Consider the following 17,862-nt stretch of genomic DNA (forward strand, 5'->3'; position numbering starts at 1 on the left):
CGTAAGTATACCATCCCTACCCCACCCCCCCTAACCCTCCCTTAGTGGTGCCTAACCCTAACCTACCCCCAGGGATGCCTAACCTTAACCCCTCTTTCCCGCACCCTAAACCTAACCTTCCTGGGGTTGGGGGTGCCTAAACCTAACCACCCCCCTCCCCGCAACCTAACCCTAGCCCTCCCCGGGGGAGTGCCTAACCCCAAGTCCCCCCAGGGGTGCCTAAATCTAGCCCTCCCTCCCACGGCTATCACCTAACCTTTGTTCGGGATGCTGACTGTCGGGATTTCGTCGTGGGGCTAAAGATAGGCAATGGGATTTCGAAGCCTATCTTTAGTCCCAGGTCGGGCTTCCACTGTCGGAATTCCGACAGCCTGGCATCCCGGCCGTCGGTAATCTGACTACACCCCACCTTTATCACCAGGTGACAAAAACATATTTGTTTTAACAAAATTTTTTCTGGAAACATTAAAGTGGAAACTTAAGCAGGCTAAAAAGAAATGTTACTTTTAAGCGTTAGAAATGGTTTTCTCCAAAAGGCAAAACTACGTTGCACTGCAGGTGGGGCAGATGTAAAATGTGCAGAGAGATTTAAGAGTGGGAGAGTTGTGTCCAAAATCAGATCTAAATTGTAGTGTATAAATAACTTAGCATTCATTCTAGCACCAAACCCCTGTCACAACCCCTGTAGTTCCTCTTTCCTGCCTGTGGAGGGTGGGGGTGGAGGGGGGTGGGGTGTTGCTCTCTGCTCTGGTGCTTCTGGCACACCCTGGTCTGTATCTCAGCAGTTTGTTGCCTCAGCTGAGTGTGCTAGCAGCACCAGAGCAGAGAGCGACACCCCAGGTAGGAAAGAGGAACTACACGGGCTTTGACAGGTGCAGGGTGCTAGAATGAACACTATAAAGGTGTCCAGTATTTGTGGACTACATGCAAAAGCAGCCAGTATTTACTCTGAATGCAAAGACAAATTTGCATTGCAGCATGGTGTGTCCTGGTGCAGAGATACTTGCTCTTTTTTTGATTTGCTCCAGAATCAGAATAAGCCACAAAGTATTCTAAAATACCAGTGGTCAGAATCTTTTTGGCCATTGGGAGCAGTGTTCCACTGGAAGTGATTGAGAACCTGCTAATCTAAAAAGGCGCATATCCACTACACGACTAATCTAGTGTTCACTCTAGCTCCGATGCCCTGTCTGCCGCTGGAGCTAGAGAGGGCACTTCCGCGCGCACTTTGGCCATTGAAAAGGGGGCGTGTCTATAAGACGAGTCACCATTTCGTCACTCTTGGGGGCGTGCCCGTCACTTACGGACACGCCCGGCAGCCCCCAAGTGCTGCTGACAGGTAGATGTCGGGGGCGCATGCGCCCAGCGTCTATTCACCGGCGGTGACCGGGTCACTGCACATTTCCCCACCCGCGGGACACTGCGACCTACGGGTGAAGACGGCACCCGCAGGCTTAGCGGTGCGCTGCGCGGTGAGGGCGCTTTTTGCCCTCCTGAAGGAGGGCAGGGCGCAGTGCCCCGCTAAAACAGCCTAGCGGGAACGCTAAACGTCTGTACGATTACGTTATCGTAGACAATCGTTCTTTATACTGTGCAGTGGTTATTGTGTCCACACTGAACGATAATGTCGTTCAGTGCAGGCACCCTCCCTCATCCCTGAACACGCACAACGTGTCGACATAGTCAGGTTTGCTCAGTATGTTCAGGTGATGACCGATGCCGGGAGCGCGCATCGCTGGTTGTTGCCGGCATATTCACTGCACGATTAATGAACGATAACGATGTCGTAATCATTAATTTATATCGTGCAGTGGATATGCGCCTTAACTGTTCCGCAGGTGGAAGAAGACCACGAGGTATTGCTGATAGCAAAATATTGTCATTTTCCTATTCAATTCATAAAATGAAAGCAACTGTCTGATAGGGCAACACCATCTATTGTACAGTTCTCCGTACAACAGTTCTCATTAATATCCCACAATGTGATTGGGATGGAAAGGTTCCCGATTAAAATCATCGCTCACATACTGGAGTGCACTTATTTTAATCTGCTTAATTATCACCAGCTACAATCATCTTCTCTCTCTCTCTCACTATTCCAGAGACCATCACAGTAGCAGGAAGCTGTGAACTAGGCCTTCCGGGAAATAAAACTTTCCTTACATGCATTTCTTCTTTTGGGTTAAATATCTCTCACAACCCACTACTCAGTATTGTAGTCATTTTCGGTTTTAATAATAAGATGCACTAAGCCTGGGAGAGCGATCAAGGGGAGAGAGTTAAAAGTACCAACCAATCAGCTCCTGTCCTTTTTCAAACACAGCCTGCAACATGGCAGTTAGGAGCTGATTGCTTGGTACTTTACCTCTCTCCACGGCTTAGTGTATCTCCCCTGTATAAGACTGTGACATTGCCGAATTAAGGTGGAACTCAACAAATATAATAACAATGATTGATAATAAACTTTAAAATTGCACACGGCAATATTTTTGTCACAGTCTGCCCCACATTCTTAGCCCCAGTTATGTATAGTAACCGGCCTAAACAGATACTAAACCTAACATGCAAGCTAAAAATATATGAAAGCTACTGAAAACATTCACAGATATATGTACAGGTGTCGGGTGTAAGCCCCGCTATTGCATAGTGTAGTCTTTTCTAGCGCAAGCAAAGGTCAACAAAAACATCAGCAAATGATGATGAAAACGTGTTTATCTGCAGGACATACAGAGCGAATATATTTTGGGGATCCGGTCACATGGTCGACAGTGATTCTGTCTGCACCACTATGTCGACATCCTCAGATAGTCGACATGCAACATGTCGATCTATCATACCATGCCCGCATACCGGTTACAAAAAGGACTTCCTCACGTAATGCAGCTAAACCCTTCTAAACTATTGGGCGTGCTGCACATGCAGTTAGAGCGCCAAGAAACCCAACCACTTTTTGCACATTTCTGCTTGTCACCTAAGGAGGGAGCGAGCAGAAATAATCCGCGGCACTCGTGCCCAAGCGGCACAATAATTGAATGGCTCCGTCGGGCGCCCATAGAAGGACTAATGTTACCTGTTCTGAAGATTGTTGCAGCTTTCTCAATGTGTAAATAAAATGTTGAGCAGTTTTAAGTGTTATGATCTTTCATTTATTTAGCATTTTGTTTATTCATCATTTGCTTTTGTAAACACTATACTTCCAGATCCAATAAGACAGATATATCGCCGACATCCTGCAGCTATTACGTACACCACGTTGCTCGCATTATATGTTCAGTGTCCCCGCACGTATTGATCTTCTCTCTACAAGATTACTAAACCTGGCACCACACATCAAACTTCTTTTGGTTCTCATCTAGCATCTGCGCAATCACATTAATATATAATGCGGCCACATTACAATACCAGTCAGACCAAAAATATGATTTAATTGCTTGGTAGGACAGTTGTAGGATCGTTAGGGTTTAATAGCAGAATTACAAAACACAAAATGAAATCAGCTTCAAACCAAAAGTTGTGGATTACAAACTTCCACTTTATCAGATTATCGATTTGACCGTCTACACTCCATTGCACTGTATATAAGGTCACCTAGATGGCCACTGACAGTTAGCAACCATCAATGGTTTAGCATCGATGGTAAATGGTTTTGCCATTGATGGTGGAGGTTCGATCGTTCTTTGCCATTGATAGCAGAGATCACAGCAAAGTTCTTTTCCCCACATCGCAGGGAGCACAGCACACAGCCCCGCCCCATGGTTCACTGCTTAGCCGGCACCCTCTAACGTGATTGCCCCACATTGCATTGTGTATAGCGCTGTACCCAATACACCTCTTAAGCCGCCATCCACGTCCACAAATGGCCCACTGTGTTCCACAAGCAGGAATGTTCACAGATAGTGCAAACCATCAATGGTTTACTGTTGATGGTTTCTTGCCATTGATGGTGAACCATTCGATGGCTATCCTTAGGAGTACCCCTATGCGCATTGCTGCAGGAAGGCTCTAGGAATTTAATCCAGAATAAGCAATAAAAAGACAGAGAGAGAAAGGGGGGAGGGGGGAAGAGACAAACACACACACACACACACACACAGCTATATCTGTGTGGAGTTTGTATATTCTCTCTGTGCCTGTGTGGGTTACCGCCAAGTTCTCAAGTTTCCCTCCACAATACAAAAACACACTGTTTGGTTAATTGGCTACGGCCAAATATTAACCTTACTGTTTATGTGGTAGGGAATAGGTTTTGTCAGGTTCACTAGAGCAAGGATTTATATGAATGACTAAATATGATTGGTAAATCACTGTGTAATATGTGTGTGAGGTAACTTAATATTGATATCATTAGAATATTCTATAGCAGATAGCATTTATGTACAATGTAGTGTGTTTTCAGTATACAACAGTCTATTCAGACCTACAAAGCACATCTTCACACAAAGAGGCTAATTTCTATGTGCGCAAGATACGCTTTTCCCTACTGAGAGGAGAACTTGGCAGTGCAGCCACAGGGTAAGTATTACAGAAGCACGTGGGCAGGGACAGGCCCGATGTACGATGGGTCCAAAACTACTGGTTTATTATTAACGGCCTTGGCAATAATCCTCTATTGCGCATATGACACCTCATTCTATGGTGTACGAACAGGGTAACAGTGTTGTGGTGCACATTTATACACATTTAGTGAGTCTGAGACACTGCGCCACAGTAAACAACGGCACACAATGGGGCTGATTCTTTAATTGGACGCAGCTGCGCCCGTTTTCAGTCTTTGCCCTAGTCGTGTCTGTGACTTTATTCTAATGCAGTTACAAGCCCTTCTCTGGTGTATATCTGAATATGCAGGGACTAAAGCTGGGTACAAACCAGGGCCGTAACTGGGGTAGTTCGACCAGTGCCATGGCACAGGGCACCGCAGGGCAGGGGGCGCTGTTTGTGCCTGTCAATTTTCTATTTATTATCATTCTCACCTGTAGCTTCCTCTTATTTTATCCCCAACATCTCCTGGCTTCCCCTATCTCTTCCCTGCCCCTTCCCCACGAAGCCTTGGCCCTTTTTTAGGTGCACTCTCTTATGTCCCTATTTAAAAAATACGAGGGCGCCAATGCTCTCTCTGGCATAGGGCACCAAAAAGTCTAGTTACGGCTCTGGTACAAACCATATCACATTGTATGATATATCATTAAGACGTGGATCGGAACGATATATTGTACACATCGCATAGTGTGTATGCTTGATCTGTCGCTCCTGACGGTCGTCCATTGCCTCGTCCCATCTGCTATTCAGCACGTCAGATGGGATGATGCAACGAATGATATGGTGCAGTTACATGCAGCATGTAATAATATATTGCGCCGTCATACACCGGATCGTGCTGTGTGTACGGCACGCACAATATATATAGTTTCATCGCATCGCCGGGTCGTACCTATGTATGGTGTGTACCCAGCTTAAGATGCCCACTTGAGAGGTTTTAGACACTCAAATACTGCTTGGTGCATCTTCGCATGATGCAACCATCTACTGCACCAACCAATCAAAACTTGCACCAGCCCCGTGCTGCTGTAGGTGCAGATTCTCCCTCACTGTGGGGTTTAGTTACTAAGCAGTGTTAGGAGAAATGAAAAGTGATAAGGTGCCAGCCAATCAGCTCCCAACTGTAATTTTTCAAACACAGCCTGTGAGATGACAGTTGGGAGCTGATTGGCTGGCACCTTATCACTTTTCACTCCGTCTCCTAACACTGCTTAGTAAATAGACCCCTATATGGCCTCCAATGTGAACGAATATACATCCGAGATCTCAACCACTTCATCGAAGCACCCACGACACTCCCATAAACATGCCCATCTCTGAGCGTCTGGAATAGCCACCGCCCAAGAACACCCGACGCATTACAGAGGCCGTGTGTCTAATTCGGTCCTGCGACTTTGCATGCGAACACAGCGAACACAGCGAGACGCAAGCTCTGTGCGACTTCATTGGCGTGAATAGCAGCATAGCATCCAACGCAAAATCAGGTCCTATAATTAGTTTTCTTTTTTTTTTATTTTGCAAGGACCGCGTCACCCGAGTTAGTTAAGCGATCTCCATTCTCTACAGCAATATATGTTTCTGAACAGAACGCTGCAAACAAGCCCCAAGTTTATTACTCTGTCAGTAACAAAGTCTGAGGTCAGCATCGTTAACCTCCGACATACCATTCACCCTTCTCTAGCTACTATTTCAGCGTACCAGGTTCTCTTCCTCCTATATCCTTAGGGGTGGGGAAGAAACAGTGCAAAGGGCAACATTTATGAAAAGTTTTGCTCGTGACCTTACTTACATACAGTGTTATAAGCTTTTCTGGTAAGAGCCATAAAATGTGACGACGCATACAGGTACATAAATCTTGATCAAACACAGAGATGTCTGGATTATAAAACGTTATAGTAAGTAATGGCTAGATTATACAAGTATCGTAAACACAAAACACAGATCGATGAGACAAACGCGTTTCGCACAAAACAAAATCCCCAGGTCCAGGCTTCCACGGCACCGTGCCGCCAGCTTTGGCAGATTACAATGTGCAATGCTGGTAGCGCTTTATAGTATAATGTAAATTGTAAAGTATAATTACAATTGTAAAGCGCAATGGAATATGCTGCGCTATATAAGAAACTGTTAATAAATAAATAATGTGTTATGTTGCAGTCAGTTAAAGTTTCACAGCCCGAAGCTGTACGGAGGATGCAGTGATGGCTGACAGCTATGGCCTACCACGGTTACATAGTAAGTATAATCACAGTCCTTTAATAACATTATTCTAGCAGGGGAAAGGGTAGGGAAACCAGGACAAATATGTTTTTGGTGACGAAAAGAAGCAAGAGACTACAACGAAGATTTTTTTTTTTTTTAAGTGTATATAAACAGAGTGCCCCAAAAAAGGAGAAGAACATTTTTGGCAATAATGGGACACTCTTGCATTGGAGGATTTTACCTAGGCTGCGAGGCTCCGTGACTGCACTGGCTACACTGTGACTGGAAGTGGCTTCCCATTGGAAGCACCACCTGCCAGTCACGCACAGGCTGCCCCAGGTAGCCCTACACTGCTTCTCGGGGATGCAGTGAATGCAGCCCCCAGAAACCGGTATCATGCGTATGTGCCAGTCCCGGCACCTGCCAGATCCATTGTGCAGCTGCGGGGACCCGGCCGGCAACAGCAAGACCAGCAGCAGCCCCCCCCTCAGGTAAGAGGGCAGGAGCCGCTGCTGGTTAAGAGGTGAAAGGATGAGGGCATAAGATTTCCAGCTTGGCCTTACAATGGGCACACAGTTTGCATTGTGGTCATCTGATCCAGCTGCTTTAACAGACTGTTAAGCTAGGTGCGCGCTACGCAATAACCGGGCTGCTCAGTCTGATCTCAGAGCATGTACGCAGCACCCGGGCCGATTGTCGCTCCAAAAGCAGTCGGATCGGATGACCAGATCGGTCCCGCTAGAAATGATGAGCCGATATTGTGCACATTTTGTAGTGCGTATCAATTTCCTATCATCATTTGTAAACGAGACAATGTAATAAAATTAAATCTTCTGCACTCAAATGAGTAGTAGCAATGTAATAAAATTAAATGTTCTGCGCTCAAATGAGTAGTAGTTTGTATGATTATTATGCATTATAGCGCTCATTTATATATATCATTTGCAAACGTCATCTTTGCGACGATCTTTAGGACACATAGTTGTTCTGAGCAGAACAGTAAATGAGAGTCAAGGTAGTTGGTCAAAAGTAAAATGATGGGTACACACTAGCTCGACATGTTGGGTTTGGCTGATCAATCTGACGATTGGTAAGTGCATAAACATCTACCAATCATCCGCCCCCGATGTACCGGGCCAGATGTCATAACTGAGCTGTCACTCATCGCCAGGTGCAGCATGTGTACGGGAGATCGGCAGGTCACCCATACACACTAGCAAATGTACCGATATATCTCTAGCTATATCGGCCATCTGCTGTGTTGCACAGCCAATGAGATAGGTCTGTGAACAACTTTGTTCACAGACATGTTGGGAGGTACACACCCGCTGATGCGCTCCCGATATCGACCGTTCAAAACAGCCGATATATCGCCCAGTGTGTACCCAGTTTAAGAGTTATAACAGATTACAGACTGAAGAAGCTGGACTAGAGGAACAGGGCAAGGTCGCAATCTCACTTAATAGTAAGGGTGCCTTTTTTGGAATTAATGGATTATTTCTGTCGTTTAGGTTTGGCTGTTTATGCCTTAGATGAATTAATATCTACTGGCAATTCCAGGTAGAATGATCCCCCAAAGCCTTATCACAGACGACAAGAAGATACTGGGAAGGTGGTCACACTATCGAACATGAAATTTTCTTTAATCTGCTAAAGGGGAAACTTCTAGTACAATCAGCTTAAACTGATAAGAATGTCTACCATCCCAGACTGGAGCCTGCACTGCCCTCCAATCCTGTACCTCCAGGAGAGGAGAACCCTAACTGGCAGGAAGATTAGGGACGCACTATCCTAATGTGCGTGAATGCAGCCGACGTTAGCGCGGTGCCTCGGCTCAAGGCATCTTCAAATCTCCTTGAAATTTACAAGAGGTGGTAACTGAGACTTTGTAACCCAAACCATTTGCCCAAGGATCAAACCTTCTTAAAAGCATTACAACAGACTTGTGCCATAGACGTACCACAAAGACACAGAGAATTGGATACAGGGGAGATTAGTGCACAGTGGAATTTCCGGACCAGCCGTAGGTAACGCGGTTCCCCAGCTGTTGTTCAACGACAAGCTGCTGAGGGCAAGATAAATTCGATTTGTACAGAAAACGCCGGGATACGCACTTTAATCAGGGTGCAGGGGACAACAGGTGCAGGATTTTCATACATCTATCTGCTTTGTAGCACCACTGTCTGGTTATTGGTCTTCCCTGGGCAGCTAATGATGTCACCAGTCTAAGAGGAAAATAAATAACCAATTCCAAGTCGTGTATAAAGAACTCTGGTGGAAGAAAAATGTGAAATATGTCACCAGCACCGTAGTGGCCTAAATTCCGTCCACCAGTTACGTCCTGAGCATCAAGAGGCTTTCTGTTTACATGATGCAGTCCACATCGGCTCTAAACTGACCCTGACCCACTTCACTTACCCAAATGTTCCCATTCCCTCACCCTGCACCATGCAGAGAACCCCCCCCATCCTCCCACAAGCCGTACACTCCTGTATTGTTCCCCAAGGACAATGACCTGTTTATATTCTGCCTCCATCCGGCCTGTTAGCAGTGACAGGGAGGGGAAGAGAAACAGCCGTTTTATAACATACGAGGTTAATTATTTCCATTGCTGCACGATACAGACACCACAAAGAGAAGGGTGCATGACAGTCGAAATATAGAACTTAAGATGCCCAGCAGTTTACGGTGTGAGACTGGAACCTCTCCTTTCTAAGCTGTCACACCGACTGGTCCCATCACAACAAACTACTAACCCAAATGGAAAAATAGATGGATTAGTTCTAGATCCAAACACATCCAATGAATGCGAAAACCTTTAAAAAGGATTTATGTTTTCTTTTTCTCTTTAATATTGCAGCTGGTGGCAAATTCTTTAGAACAGTGCACTAGTCATAACCATCATGTCATTTGTTATGTAATAATTCAACTGTGCCGACTCAGACACAGCAACCGAGCAGGTAAGCTATACAGACTTACCGATCGGCCGCTCGATGTGTGTTCCCTCACATCACTACTGGACGAGCATTTAAATTTGCCTGCCCAGTCGAGCTGCCAGTCACTGGCGGTCCCTGCAGCAAGCGTACAAGGGGAGGGGGCGGCTGACTGCCTGTACACACAGCCAGATGTACCAATATTTCGGCCATCTGCTGCGGTCCAGAGGAGATGCGATATGTCTGAACGGTGTACACACCCGCCAATGCGCTTGAGATATATCAGCCGTTCGACTGAACGGCCAATATAATCGCCCAGTGTGCAACCAGCTTTACCGTACAGGATTATAAACTACCGCTCATTAAGTATGCATAAACAAAAAACACTTATTTATGGTAACCTATAATCAGGGACGAACTGGGGCTAAAAATCTACCCTGGCATTTAGACATGCATGGGGAAAGGGGCTGTGGCCACGCATCACGGGCAAATATCTATGCGTCACTGGGGTGTAATGTGAATCACGGGGCATGACCTCGTGTTACGCTCCATCTAACCATGTCAAATGCGCAGAGTGGCAGGAGGCATAGCTGCTTAGCCAGGCATGCATATAGCTGGACCAGCCCATCAGGCCATTGTACCTTCAGCCATTTGCCAGCACGACTAGGACTACAATGGATTAAAATTTCTAATCTGCAGATTACTCTAAAGCTCCGTACACACAGAGCGATCAGACAACGATCAGATATCGTTGTCTGATCGTCCTGCATGTGCTGAATGTTCGATATCGATAACCGGTCGATGTCGACCAGGTTGGTCTGCATGAACGGGCGATAGTCGATATCGACCATCCGTGCATCGACAATCGTTTGGGGGATGGAAGGGCTCAAAAACAGGATATGAACGATAACGATATGATTGATATTGTTCATATCGTCCTGTTATATCTCACCATGTGTACACACAGTAACACAAACCAAGAAAGGTGTAATTAGGATGGAGTCGGTCTGGCTCTCCATTAGCTAATCAGATTATACATCATCCCCTTCCATGAACAAAACACACTTCTCCCATGTCCAGCATATCCTCAGAGCATCACAACCAGCCCATGCATATGAAGACAGGGTCGTACATTAAACAAATAAAATTATATTATAGATATATATATATATATATATATAATAAAAGTTTACATACTTAATACAGTGTGAAATCTCACGTTCTGTTAAACAATTGCTTTGTAGCAGAGTGTAAAGTATTGATCGAAGTTACAGATCAGTAAAATTATTATTTTTTTTAATCTATAAAATTGTTTCAGCCATTCCCATATGAAAGCTATAAAAAGGTATTACTTCCACTTATACCGACATGTATTCAGATAACCGGAGGACCTAATTTTTGTGTTCTGCGCGTGCAGAATTTGGTTGCGCCTTATACATAAACAACAGTGATAATTTACTAATGGAGACCTCCATTTTGCAAGCTGAACCAATATTCACACCTCCCAAAGCTCCTTGATACAAAAGACTACCGGTAAATGCCCTAAGGAGATATGGTTGTAGCGGGAATGGATCAGGGCTAAGTTTCAGAAGACTGGGGGTGTGGCCAAAGTTATTTGGCTAGGAATACAAGTAAGGAAGTCCATCAACTGACGCCAGGTTCTTGGTGTTGGAAAACACTGTTTAGATATTATTCCAGAATATCCCATAAATGTGCTCCGATCGGAGATGGTCATAAAACACTACTGACATCAGTTTCAGGCGTAACAAGCCATTGTGCGGCCACACATGCTCTGTGAATTGAGTAAAGATCACCTTGGAAAATACCCCTCCTTCAGGAAAACAGTTGAAACAAGGGGGTAAGATGATCGATCACTCTGCATCACTGATCATTGGTCATCTTGGCCAGGGGAATGGTCGCACCCAAACCATGCCAAAGTGCAGAGCTATATTATGAAGCCAGCTGAACCCATTTCTGTTGGAAGCAAGCACTCAGGGCTGTACAGTACTACAGGTTGGATTCCATATGTGCACTCGTCAATTTGTCCAGAACACAAGGAAAGGGGAGTCAACCGATATCTCCTTCATCCTCTGCTTGGTGACCCATTGGCTGTGTTCCTTGTACCTCTGAAATCTTAAACATATATTTCCAGGGGTTTATACGCGGAAACCTGAGAATGGTATCCTTCCCTATTTAGGTCTCATCTGACAAACTTTTTGTGGCTACAGTTTGCAATCTAACGATCCTGGAGTATGCGCTTCTGACCACTGATGCCCTTCGCTGGTGACATTTTTCCCTTGGAGTTCCTGTTGATAACACCTTAGACAACATTGCTCAGGAAACATTAGCAGGTTGTGCCATCTTGGACCCTGGAGCTCCCGCCAAATGCAAACCAACAATCCCCGTTAGGTCCTCTCTTGCAGGCCCATAAATATAGGCGACCAATGCAGTCCAACACTTTGATGCAAGACCATGATCTTGTTGGGTTGTTATTATTAGATTCATTGACACAAGAGCAACACTGGGGTGGAAGCACTTTATATATGCTCGGCAGCCTTCATTTATCCAAGCGTTACCATAATGGATCTTCTATCCCTCCTTCACAATTTCTGTAGACAGTGCCACGGTGACGGGAGACCCGTCATACTAACCACACGTGGTGGCCTAACATTTTATGAAATGACTGTACAAACGTGTCCATTTTTTTTTTGTCCCCAGCAGAATATATTTATTATGCAGTATACAATGACTTCACTAGACCAGCTCTTTTTATTATAGTTTTGTTTTCCGTATAAGAAAGAAAAAACAATACATACAATACATAGGCTATATACATAAGAGCAGCACAAGTTTTTCCGTTAACCCCAGGCAAATATTGCGCCCGTTTCAACAAAGTTTAAGGGCTGGGAGACATTGAGTAGTAAAACTTCTGAGTCTTTTGCTTGTTTTTTCTAAAGAGCCCCTGAATGACGGAGAGATAAAAGGGTCAATGAGCTCCATTGTTTAAAAGCCCACTCAAAAAGGTTTTATTCACCTGACCTTTCAGTAGCCCAACCAGTTGCCACACAGAAAGTCCTATGTGCACGAGCAGTGATGCAGCCCCTTGTGTTTTTGATAAGAGTAACTGCCTTGCTGATGTGCAAGCTTCCAGCTATTGCTGAACTAAAATCCGTAGTCTTGGATTCGGAGCCACAGAGACCCCAGTTATACCTCTTTTCCACCAGAAAACCCGGTCCGACTGACCTGGGTAGGAACCATGTCTGAAAACCCCAGACACCGTTTACACAGCACCATCGATCTGGGTTATTTTCAGGTCAGTCCCGTTCACACTAAACCTGGGTCTGCCCTGCTAAACTTGTGAGGTCATAAAAAGTGGGAGGCGACTGCTCCACAACCAAACATTCAGCTCATTTTAGCCATGACCCAGGTCGGATAACCTGGGTTGCGCCGTTTACACTGCACCATTAGCCAGGTCCATCCTGGGTCTGACACTGGTAGCTACCTGGGTTGGATTGCCGGGTCACTTGACCCGGGATATTTTTCAGGGACCCTTTTACACTGAGCTGCGACCCGGGTAGCCCCAGCAAAAACCCAGGTTTTTGCTCTGGTGTAAAAGGGGTAGAAGTTAGAACATTTGGTGATTAATGTTATATGCTCCAAATACATCATTACATGAATAATGGACACCTAGAACCTAACACACGTCAGATTACAGACACTTACATAAATGACATAGCTTACATATGAGTTAATATATTTGATACCGTGATACTGCATTTAATCTTCACACCTTTCTAAAAACAATTTTCCTCTGTTATCAGTAATTTAAGGCTTAGACTGGTCGATAACCCACAACAGTTGTTACAAACAGGAAGTCTGGTGTACATGGATAAGCATGCATTCGTTATGATTTACCGCTAGCCGGCAGTTCAAATCCTCACAGCGTGTGCCCGGCACAGGAGGAAATCCCGATCGTCTAGAGAGGTAAGTATAACTAATCTAATTCGCCCCCCCTAACCCTACTTTAGGGTGCTTAACCCTATCCTCCCCCCAGTGGCTAACCCTAATCGCCCCTTTAAGTGCCTAAACCTAACCCCCCCTTCCCCGCCACCTAAACCTAGGTCCCCCGGTGGGGGGGGGTGCCTAAACCCTAATTCCCCCCAGGAGTGCCTAACCCTAACCCTCCCCCCCTAGCCTAACCCTAAGACCCCCCCCTGCGAGCCCTAAACCCTAAACCTAACCCTTCCCCCCCGCTCGCGGGTGTCCACGCCCGGCATCACTTCGATCGGGATGCCAGGCGTGGACAGCCGTAAGGGGTTGAGGGGTTAGATTTCGACGTCTGTCATTTAACCCTTCCCGCGATTCAGTAGTTGTGAAGCCGGCTGTCGGGATTGCGGCAGCCGGCTTCCTGAACGTATAGCGATAAGCATAACTCCCCCATAATTCATCGATAAAATGTGTGTGTATTTTAGTGTATATATTACTCATGACGACCAATTGGTTTGATAGCCAATAAATGTGTCAATCAAAATATTGCGGTCTTTAGCTGACTGCATTTTTCCAGCAAAACAAAATGTGATTGTACCCCAAAATGTACTTTCAAAATCTAAAAATCGACCCTAGCACGGCCAAGAGCAGTCAGTAATACGGTTTTACATGGATGAAATTACAATTACACTTCAAAAGAGAATTGTGCCCACACAAAAAAAAAAAAAAAGAGGCGGGGATAAAACATTTCTTTACAAAAGAAAAAAATTCCCAGTAAAATAACGAGTCTTAACAATGTACAAGTCGGTAATGAAGACACTACGGACATGATGAAAGCATACTAGCTGATGAAATTTATTGCGTTTCAAGAAAAATGGAGTGAATTTTCTAAAAACTTTATTAACAAAAAAAAAGCAAAAACAAAAAACACAACATGCAATGTGCCACACCCACTTTTACCACACTAGTAGACTCCAGCACAAGGATCACAGTATTTTTCTAGTAAGGAACTACCGAAAGTAAAGAATTTTCTGCTCATGCCGTTAACCTGTATTTATTATTGGAAGCCACCATTTGTCGCTCAGGCAAAGTTGTACACAGGGCATGAGACAACTTCCCTTAGTGCATGAAACTTGGAGCCCAGCAAGATTCTACATGTTCCACTATGCATTTAAAGTTTGACCATTATCTGAACATCCAAACAAAAAGAAACAAAACAAAAAAAAAAATCCAAAGCTCCACAAACGCAACATAAAAGTCTCTGCCTCATCCGGGCTTAAAAAGAATAATTAGTAGAAAGAAGAAGAAGTAGAAAGAGAAAGCCTGGAAATATTTGCCCAAAAACAAGTGCCAGCCCTTGGGATGAATTATTGTTGCGCAGAGCTAGGGTTCTAAAAAAACCAGCAGGGGGCCACAGCGCCACGTACAGGCTGTAAGGATGCCCTTTGTGAGACTGCACTGCAGGTGCTGAAAGGCTATTGTGCAATGGGGCATACTATATGGTCACCACAACATAACCCCAAGATACACAAACACACAACAGGGGCAGCATTTCCACACACAACGTGCACAAAGTGAAAAGTGTTTCTCGCTTTCCTCTATGGGTGTGATGGATCCCCCCTCCCTCGCCAGTGATGTGTAGTGAAATAGGGAAGGATTGTGCAAGTCGCCTTTATAATAGACAAGGGGTCCCCTACTGTTCCTGGCCCTGCATAGCCAAGCTCCCGGGGTCTGCTTTCTGAATCCACTTATTATCTGGCTCCAAGGGTGAGCGAAGACTGAAACATTCCCACAAACCCCTGCAGGGGAAGATTTGCCCCGATGCATAGCAGGGGGGGGGGGGGACACGACATTGGGGGAGCGGAGCGGGAGAATACAGGGAAGTGGAGGGAGGGGGGCACTTGTTTGTGTAACAAAATAAAATAATACAGTTACTTCAGAGGCAGGTCTGTCCACAGGGAATCTCCCTCTTTATTTATCATTTGGAGTTCAAACAAATGGCAAAGCGGTCACCCATATAGCACTCACTTTCACCCCCTCTAGGGGTTAATGTCTCCAAAAGGACACAAATAGATTACAGACGGCAAAAGAAGAAACAGCAAAATAGCACATCAAGGGAGCCTACAAGGTTATTAGTACATCCAGGTGGGATGTATGTACTCAAGTCACTGTCATTAGACCGTAAGCCCTTCAGGATGCATCAGACTGTCTGAATTTAGTATTACTCCCAAATTGTCATATACACAGTAAAGGCCCCTTATACACACTTGCAAGCGATGCAATGTCATGAACGATTTCCCTTGAACTCCCGGGAAACGATCTAGTGCACACACACTGGTGCCTGATTCAGACCCGGTCGCAAGCGCTGTGCGCTCGCAACCGGGTCGATGGTGGGCCAGTGCGCATGCGCACGACGTGCTGTCGATGTTGAGTGACAGCACGGCCCCTTTGGTGGGCAGGCCGGGGGAGTGGCTGCCCAAACGGAGGCGTTCCCATGTGAACGGCTCCGTTTGGGGGTGGCCCCACTGACATCACAAGTGATGTCAGTGGGAGAGATTTCGGCTCTGTTATAGCCGAAATCTCTCTGGGGCTTGCGGCCACGAGACCCTACCACAAGAGTATGGTCGCGATGGTCTTGACCATCGCGACCATCTTCCTGGCCGCTCGCTATAGCTGTGGGTGGTCACCCACAGCTATGCGAGCAGCCAGGAGGCAGTTCTAAAAAAAAATTAAAAATAGCCTGGCCAGAGCATCCTGCTCTGAATCAGGGCCACTGTGCAATGTAACAAACGACCAAACGATTTACCTTGTCTCATTTGGTGGTTACATCGTTAACTATATAATTTAACCATATCTCCTGGTGGTCCGGTAGAGCATACACACTGCGCGATCTGAGGGGAATTGTCAACAAGATTGTCATATCTTCTTGCATGTACAAAAGATCTGAAGATGCGGTGAACGACTCTGCAGGACGCGCATATTGCGCACACACTTGACGATTTGAACGAGATGTCGTTCCGATGCCTTGGAATCGGTTAAATCGTTCAAAATATCGTCTAGTGTATAGGGGCCTTACGGCTGTGTGTATAGTGCATGGTGCCATATAAATACTAGATATTAAAGTGTAATGTTGGCATTACTACCTCACAGCACTGAGGTCGTGGGTTCGATTCCCCCCACAGCCCTAACTGTGTAGAGTTTGTATATTCTCCCCGTGCTTTCGTGGGTTTCCTCCCACACTCCAAAAACATACCGGTGGGTTAATTGGCTGCTGACAACAACAAAAAATAACCCTAGTATGTGTGCGTGTACATGTAGTTGGGAATATAGAGTGTAAGCTCCACTGGGGCAGGGACTGATGTGAACGGCCAAATATTCTCTGTAAAGCACTGTGGCATGTGTGTGCGCTGTATGAATAACTGGTAATGATAACGGATAATAAATACGTGTACCCACAGCCTTCTGTACAAGCAGTGGAAACTCCCATTTTGTGGGTGTGAACAAATAGAACACTGAAGCCTAGGAAATAGTGACATCACTGAAGAGGAGGCCTAATACCAGTCCAGATCACAGTATGGTGGCCTCTCCTTTGTGTAGGCGATGGGTACATAGTACCAGCGCATATAATAGCCCAGACCGCATTACGCAAGATAAATATTTGCATATAATAAGTCTAAACACCGTACCCCATTCCATTCCAAAACAATCCCTCTTCTAGTCATAGCGGACAATACAATCCTGTAACCAATGTAATCGCAGTCACTGTCTATATTCGTGATTGGCGGAGATTAAACCCCTGCTGTACCAGAGTCTCAAAAGGCGGCCGATTGTTGCGTACTGCGCATGCATTACAGTGTGCGTAGGAACCCCTGCGATCGCAGTAACTACGCAGACCCATCGTAGAGTGATTGACAGGAAGTGACCGTTTGGGGGGTGGTGACGGGGGGGGGGGTTAATGGATGTGAGTAAGGGGATGTAGGCATCCATATGTTAGGCTGCAACAGCATAGCGATTGCAGACATTAGCATATTTTCGCAGTGGGTCTGCGTGCGTAATCGCAGCTGCAATCGCAATAGCGATCCGTAATGAAATCAGGTCCAATGACCACATCACACAACTCATGGACCAAGAGACAATACCACCGTTTGTCACTCGACAATGAAAGCTGAGAGCTGATTGGTTGGAACAAGAATGTTGTACTTGA

The 17,862-nt window shown here is 45.6% G+C and overlaps 1 protein-coding gene across 3 annotated transcripts in view; it reads right to left on the bottom strand.

Annotated features, from left to right (window-relative positions):
- Positions 1–17,862, bottom strand: part of LRP4 (LDL receptor related protein 4) — a 91,106-nt gene that overhangs the window by 31,321 nt on the left and 41,923 nt on the right. The window lies entirely within an intron of this gene.

Source organism: Taudactylus pleione, unplaced genomic scaffold (assembly GCF_031769625.1).
Source record: "Taudactylus pleione unplaced genomic scaffold, aTauple2 ptg000911l, whole genome shotgun sequence".
Taxonomy (NCBI): Eukaryota; Metazoa; Chordata; class Amphibia; order Anura; family Myobatrachidae; genus Taudactylus; species Taudactylus pleione.